This window comes from Lygodium microphyllum, chromosome 1 (genome assembly GCF_053477565.2).
Source record: "Lygodium microphyllum isolate KBCC chromosome 1, Lygodium_microphyllum_v1.1.10, whole genome shotgun sequence".
Taxonomy (NCBI): domain Eukaryota; kingdom Viridiplantae; phylum Streptophyta; class Polypodiopsida; order Schizaeales; family Lygodiaceae; genus Lygodium; species Lygodium microphyllum.
Window position 1 is genome coordinate 53,380,939 of NC_141135.1, and position 8,757 is coordinate 53,389,695.

Consider the following 8,757-nt stretch of genomic DNA (forward strand, 5'->3'; position numbering starts at 1 on the left):
AAATAGCCAAGGCTTTGGTAGTAGCTGGGGTAGAGATTCTTATTGGGACATGGGTTCTAGTTATCTTTGATCCCACATGTTGAAAAAGGTTGTCAATTTATGGGATATTGTGAATTTATGATGTGACAATGACTTGAGTGCAGGCCATGGATATTTTATACAAGTTTTAGAAGGGAGAAATTTGATGAATCTAGAGGATCAAAGGAGTCAAGAGGCTTGTTTGAGCAACAAGGCATGTCCTCTCGCTCTCTCTCTCTCTCTCTCTCTCTCTCTCTCTCTATATATATATATATATATATATATATATATATATATATACATACATACATACATACATACATACATACATACATACATACATACATACATACATACATACATACATACATACATACATACATACATACATACATACATACATACATACACACATACACACATACATACATACATACATACATACATACATACATACATACATACATACCAACATACCATTAGGTGTAGCTTGACTCATTTAAGTATTCGTTGATATGTGCATGGAATAGAAATGCTAAAGCAAAAGTGTTGGCACCTACAATCTACCTTGCTCTCTGTAATATAAGGGTTGATACATTGACAAACTCCATGAATGGTTCTCAACCATAAAGAAAAGCACCTAGGTGAATTTTCTTCTCCATACAAAGGGGTCATATAAACATTGTTTTTCCTTCATCATTTGAGAGTTTCTAACTTGCTCTAAGTAGCACAATCCACAAATCTTAGTTTAGAAATGATTACCAATGGTCACAAGCTATTGATTATGGCTAACATGTTAGTCAATAAAAGTATCTTAAGCATCTTATAGTCTCATGTAGCATGTGAATATGTGGGCTTATTTTGCTAAACTAATATTTTATTTTAAACTTGACTTATAGGGTGCAGTTTAACATATTAACAATGTATGTCAATATTTAGAGGTAAAATATCAAAAGAAGTATTCCAATGACTTTTTTTTAGCTTGGTTTATACATTCCAATTTCACATTTTGCACAAAAAAATACCAAGTTTTCATGTAAATATCTAATGCATGCACATAACTTTGCATGTGTGTCTTAACTCTCAAAGAGTTGGCACTATTGTGATACCAAGTTTTGATGCAATCATGAAAATGGAGAACTTTCTACAACATGACCTATATCTAAACATTGGTTAGATACTCATAAAGATGCAAAATCAACTTCAAGTGATGAAGCCCTGGTGAGGTCGTCGGGGAAATGTCTTGCCATCAATTTGGTGTGATAGTTAGAGACCTTGACTTAAATTAGTAAATAATTGAGAGGTCAAAACTAATTTTTGTGCTATACTTGCAATCACATATTTGAAAATAGGCTAGTGGAACAAGGCTACCACATTACTTGAACATTATAAAAGCATTTTAACTTGAATCCAAAAATAAAGTAAGCTAATTCAAATTGATATTCTTATACATGTCAAAAATATTTTTAAATTCAATTATTTCACATTTTGTCCATTTTTAGGTTTCTCTATTCTGTTTTCTTTCATAACATTTTACTTATTTTTCTTGGTCTAACTTTATCTACATATATGTGAACTTTAATTTACTTAAGAATTTGTAAGATTCTAATATATTTTCTTCCCTCAAGATGCCCTTACTTCAACCTGGCTTTTTGACTTATATGATCATATCCCATCATCTTATATATTTCTATAATCTTTTCCTCGTTTTTCAACATCGTATGACTAGACAACCATATGTATCTTGGCATAATCTAGATTTGCCACAAGAGAGAGGTCATTGTATGCATCACTTTGATATCTAGGGCAACACACTATAGTTTCTTTAGAGAAAAGAGAGTAAAACATGCTATATGGAGGCTAAAGAAGGGAACAACTTGTGATCATGATGGCTTAGTGGCAAATTTATTTGCACATGCTTGCAATATCCTAGCATTAGTGTTGGTTCATATCTTAAATAGAGAAAATTGAGGGATTACTTGCTAGATGGTAAAACCAAATGATTGTACTACACTTCAAGAGGAAAGACCCTATGATACATAGTATAGGTGTAAGAGGACCATGATGATTGGCCACATGTTGGCTAATATATACGGAACTATTGTGGATGAAGCCTTGAGAAACTATGTGGGGGTGCATGTCATGCAATGAGTAGGTCATGCTAGTTTTAGATAGGAATACACCATACTATGAGTGTAATTATTGAGGAAATCCAAGCATGCAAGAAAATTGAAAAGATTGGGTACACAAGAAGAAAAAGTATCACTATTTTTTGGATTGATATGGTGCCACATGCTAGCTTCATCAAGAGGCTACATAATATTGTGTTCTTGAGGAGATATATTCAAGTATCTATGTTCTATACAAGACAATGCCAAGTAGAGTGTAGGTTAGTGGGGATATCGCATATTCATTGAGTAGCATTATTGAAGTTAAATAGGGAGGCCCATTCTCACCCTTTTTTGGTACTCTTTGTAAATGAGGTTTTAGATCATATTGATAAAGAGGGAAGGGTTGGTGCGAGCTTAGCTAGGGTATTGGTATCAATTTTAATTTATGTAGATGACATCGTGCTTAACTGTAACTCACCCAAGGGATTGCAAGGATTTGGATGCACAAGTCATTTTAGTAGAAATTCATACGTTAGGGTGAATCTTGAGAAAACCAAGGTTATGGTATTGAACACCTTAGTCACTTGGGTGATGAGATTTCGGTATCAATTTAGATTTGATGGAGAGTGAGTGGAGCCTACTAAATAGTATATATACTTGGAAATCACTTGTAAAGGGCTACAATGTTACTAGAGAGAGATATCAAAGCCTTGACTAGAATGAACATATGTATCATTGGGTGCATAAGAGCAATAATATACACACATAGAGATCCACAAACCATATGCCAAATTGTGGCTCTTTCATACATTGGATACACCTAGACTCATGTATGGAATAGCCATTTGATTCCCAAACCTCTGTCATAGTGGAGACAACCATTGATAGATAATGATGGATCAAAGAGAGTGTCTTACGATGTTGCTAGTCATGTTGATGATATCATATATGATACTAGCAAGTAGCTCAACCCCACATAATATTATCAAAGTATAGTAAAGAGAGAAGAATCTCCTATTAGGCATCGACTTGTAGTATGCATCTACCTTGCTAATCATTAACTTGTTCATTTTTCTCATCTACATGCTTACATGTTGGCCAACTTGCTTTATCTATCTACTCACTTCTCTTACTCATCATTTTCTACCTTTTTCTACTATTCCACCTCCTTTGGTCTTGCTACTCCTATTTCGACTCTTGGCCCTCTTGTGGTTCCTCTTCCTATGAGGGTCACTTCAAATGAACCTACCTTATATGACTCTAGGGACATGGATGAGGACTCAGTGTTATGGACTCGAGTCCATCATGCATGCCATGTGTTGAGTGTTGGATGCACGGATGGATCACTGGCCAATAGTTTTTAGCCAAAGAGTCATGTTGGAAAGTCATGTTTATTGATATCTACCAAATTGTAGTTCTAATGAATCAAAAAGTGTATCTTCTTCTCAGAATCATAATGAATCACTATTAATCATGCTGCAATTGTCCTCTATTTTTTTCAATGTCTTTTTCCATTTCATTCATGTGTCTTCATGATTAGTTAGTATATATGCTATGCTTCAATAGATTTTGTGTCGAGTGTAGACTACAGTGTTTGGGGTATTATATCCTTATGTTTTACCCGATTACATTCCAACACGTAATTTGTGCAAATTTGTTCTTGCTCTTCCCATATCAATGGCCACTCTTGAAACTTTTCATATTCTTTAATCAAAACTTTAATGTTTCCTTGAATATAATTTCAAGTGAGAAGCATTGTCATGCTATCAAGTTCCTCGTAGCACTCCATTACTAGTTCATTTTCCTTTTATGTAACTTCTTTTTCCATCTCTATGAAAAATCTCTTGATCAGTTTAGGATTTTGATATTGTTGGAGGTTTTGGTTGAGAACAGTATGTCATGATAGGTTTTGGTTTGATGGTGCTTTCTAATGCAAAGCTCATATGCCTTTTTGTTGAAGCATTGACAGCTCATTCCTTAGTTGAGTCAATGGCCGTGGTTTCAATCAAGGGCTTTTGGTAGTAGTAACTAGAGATTCGTGGGGTTAGCCATATTGTACTAAAAGATGGGCTCTTACTCGTGGCCTCTTACTCGATCCTTGGATGGATTGGAAGTGGTCATGGCCTTAGAAGTTTCAAATGTGATTTTGATCATGCTCTTAGAGGGTATTTTTTGGTCCTTTTATATTCCCTTTTCCTTCCCTTTAGGATCCATTTTCTTACCTTAAGAAATGGTATTGGGCTAATGCTATTTTATTTTTTTGTTTTTTTTAAATGATAAAGGTTATTTATCTTTGGGACACTTCAAAAATTGGATTAGTCTAGCAAGTACATGGGACCATTACTTTCTAGATTTTCTCTTTCAGATCATGATGCTATTGTTTAGTTTCCTCTTTTTGAGTTGGGGATTTTCACAAGGGATAAATTGATGAAATCGCACGCATTGCAATTGCTATAAACACGCTAAAAACTGCAGATTGAACTGAAAGAAGGAGTGATCTGGGAGATCCATGAGCAAGTATCTTGGGGTTTCACCCCCCTTTCACAGCCAATGGAGCCATCAGATTTGGGTTCTGAGCAGTAGAGAAGGAGCTGTAATTTTTATGCATGTTTTGTTCTACGAAGAAGCTCTAGGAGATCTAATGCCTGGAGATTGCTTCTGAGTAGTGAGAAGATTCCAAGTTCTTTCAATACATATTGATTCAATTCATTGTGCTTTGTCTTTGTTGTGTTTACCACTTTTGTATTCTCTTTCTTATCTTCCATCTCCTATCTCTACTTCCTTCTGCCTCTAATTCCCGATGGATTCAACCTTTCGACAAAACCCCCTCCGACAACATTCACCCTACTCGCTAAGAGCTATGAGTGTTTGGACCTAGGCCTACTTGATTCATCCTTAGTGTTGGATGTCCACTCTATGACATGCACCTGGAAGGAATATGAATTTGTGATGATAAAAACCCCCACGATCATGGAGGAATTGATCGCTAATGCTGAGATATCGCGAGACCAAGGCCTTAAACAATGGCTAATCACCTCCTATAGCAAGAGCAGAGTTATTGCCACAAGTCAAAAGCTCCGTAGGCTAGTCGATAATGACTCATCTTTTTTGAGGAAGTGGTATGCTCTCCGACTCCGGTAGGAACAAGAAGGGTGCCAAATCATGAGAAAAGTAGCAAACTTACATTCTCGGGAGGAGGATCACGTAAAGTAAAGCCTCTAATTGTAAACAAGGGCTTAGAATTAGTTCAAATTCAGGCATATCCTAATTTTAGAAGACTTATTTGTGGAGGAGCCATCCATTAAGCAATTGGTGAAGTAATGCAAGCTACAAAAATACATGCAGAAGGTGGGCCAAGCCATTGACTATGAGAAGTGTACCGAATTCCTTCGGACCTTCAATAGAAATCGAGGCACGATCACGATGCACCTAGAGAATGAGGCCTGCCAAGTAGAAATGGAGCTGAGCCGTCCTAAGCTGGTATAGAAAGCACTGCCCGTACCAAACAAAGTAGAGAAATGGCAAAAAAGGAATGTATATGAGATGTTGGGAATGGACAAAGTGATAGTCCACACCAACAAGGGCATCATCCTAGCTGACATCCCCAACCCTAAGGTCCAAATCTAGGCCAAAATCAACGTATCAATGCTAGAGAGCATCGCTGCCTAGTCCTTCGACGAGGTAAATCTAAATGGCTTCATGAGAAAGATGATAGAGAAGTCTACAAAGGCATTAGCCCACTGGCAGAAGACCCATGGGGGGAGAGTCCCTAGCCTCTAAAGCCTAGAAATCATCGTCCTAAAAGGACTCCACCATTGTCTTTGGAGGAATCTTGACAACCATCATAAGAGAGGCACTAGAGAAAGCACAAGACGATGAGGCAATTGGTGGGATGCCCAAGAGGTCCCCTCTGCACCAAGGAGAGGAGTAGTCTAGAAAAAGGATCATGAGTGAGAATGAAGGAGAGGGAGAAGCACAATCTGGCCAATGAAGGGCCAATAAATCTAGAAGAAGGCCAAAGAAGAGAGGGAGAAGAAAGAGAAAACAAACCTACATGGAGCACAAAGTGAGTCTCAAAGCACGAAAGAATGAAGAAAGAAAGAAGAAAGGGATGAGGCAAAGAGAATAAAAGAGGAATCTAGAGGAGCTAAGGAGGAAGATGAGGAGCTAAGGAGTTCAATCAACCCCATCCCTCGTGTCCTATTGCCTGCCACCCTAGTCACTACACCCACCCTCGAGGGGTCCACTAGGGTTTATCGTATGGTACCACATGAGTGTAAGGGAGGGGGTTTATTTAAGGGAAGGAACGTACATTTTATAGGTAAGGTCCCATAAATAGGGGGTAGATAAGGGGTATTTTCATATATTTATTCCATGCAGGTGACGTCTTCATATTACTACTAGTGAATCCCCCATGCACCCACCCAAGACTCCTCTACCATGGTGGATGCTAGTAATCTTGTGGCTTGGGTACAGTTTCTGATCAACAAGGAGGCAACTCAAGGTGAAAGTGTAGGAACCCCTGTGACGATAGGAGTAAAAAGGCAGTTAGCTGCAAATGTAGAATCCGGACTGGACCTCAAAAGGCCAAAGATCAAGGAATCTATGCCACTAGTCGCACTGCCTTGCCATTGTCCACAAACTATGATACCTATGTGCAGGAACTTCTGTCACAACAAGAATGGGAAAATTAAGATAAGAAAATAGTCGTAGCTAAGCTTGAGGCCAAAAGGAAGATGATGGCAACCTCTCAATTAGAGAGAACCCATCAAGTGGCCATCTATCAAAGAGAGATCAAGGAGTTAAAGGACAAGCTCAAGGCCAAGGGAGGAGAAGATGAGAGGTGGCAAGCAAAACTTGTGGCGGCGGAAACACATAGGTTCATGAACCTACAATGCAGTTTTGATGAGTTGATGGTGTTGTACAAAGATCTACAAATAGAAAATGAAAAGATCTAAGATGCCGCAGAGCAAGCGGTAGAAGAAGAGAGAAGCCGATAGAACCAAAAGCATATAAAAAAATCTGGGACAAAGGCTAGCCTCAAAGCTTGGAGAGCAATAGTGTTTGTAAAGAGAAATCGAGGAACATGAGAGGAAGCTAAGGGCGTTAGTCTATAGGCACAATGAAATCTTGGAAGAAATGAAGAAAAAAGAAAATGGCTAGGTGAACAAGAGCAAAGAAAAAGTGAGCGACTTAGCGCGCCAACTAGCCCTTGCAGAAGGCAACATGCTGTTAGTAGAGAGTAGGGCAAAGGCTGCATGGGTGACTTTGGAAGCCCAACAATGCGCCTTCCTTTGCACTCTCTCGGATGCCACACAATCTGAGGAAGAGGAGGCTATTGAGTCCTTAAGGAAAAAGATGGAGATCACTCGCAGGGCCCTAAAGCATCAGCTACACGTCCAAACACAAATTGTAGGGCACACAAATGTGGAGCAAGAGAGGGAAGGCCAACTAATGATGCAAGGCCAAGTTTTGAAAGGGGGCAGCAATCCACGGCTCCTTAGTGGGAGGTTTTTATGACAATGATACTATCCCCCACCACTCTTTTTGACCTCAAATTTCAGCAAAGATATCTATGATATGGCTAGATCCATGTGTGGCCAAAAAAAAAGTCACGATCACTGCATATAGGGGTCCTCAAGCTAGAAACACCCGGTGGATTTGGTCGGCTGGCTCTATCCCTAACCCCCTAGTCCATTTTCATTCCCCACTTCATGCTTAGGACACCTCAAGGGCAGGACTTTTAAACTTGTCTCCCAAAGCTGCACACCACACCTATAATGATGCAAACTGGGTCCTCAAGTATGGAACAACACCTAGGCTTTCCTGTGGTTTCGACGCACCTCCTAGTACCACTAGCATGAGCACAATGCACCCCATGGTCAGGTAACCACACCTCCAGATAATGCACCTTCTTTTCTTTTCAAGTAAATCCAAACACTGCAACCCACCAACTTCAGAGGCCCCATCATCCTCTCAATTCACCCTTGGTCCCCACCACTTCAACTGGTTGATCAATTTCTTCCAAAGACCAGTCCCTACGCAACCACATTGTCATCAACTTGCACTACCACTATTGCACAACATGTCACCATGCAACCACAACAAAGCAAAGGAAGACCAAGGTAGCCCAAGTCAAAAAGTGAATGAAGAAGCTCATTAGGAATGATGCAAGAGATGACAACCTCAAAAAAAATGTGGGGGAGATTTGACTACTTTGGCAAGGTCCTCTCAAGGATGAGAGAGTTCCTCTCAAGGATGAGGAAGGTCATGTCAAGGATGAAGGATGCTCTTTTCAGGATGAAGGAAACCACCGAAGATTCTAGCAAGGTGCTCTGAAAAGATGGAGAAAAGCACCAAATATTCTAGCAAGGCTATCACAAGGATGAGGGGCCACCTCCCAAGGCTCTCACAAGTGCGAGGTGCTATGTAATTCATTTTATAATAAGTACCAAGTTTTCTCCTATCCAAGTGGTAAAGTCTAAATGGACATAGGTGAAGGGATATGGCAACTTGAAGAGTTAGGGTAAAGCCGTGTTCAACCCACATCATCACAATCTCGGAGGATGAGAGGGAGATCCGTCCAACACCATTGTGAATTTCAAAGTCAAATCTTTCCACCTGCCAA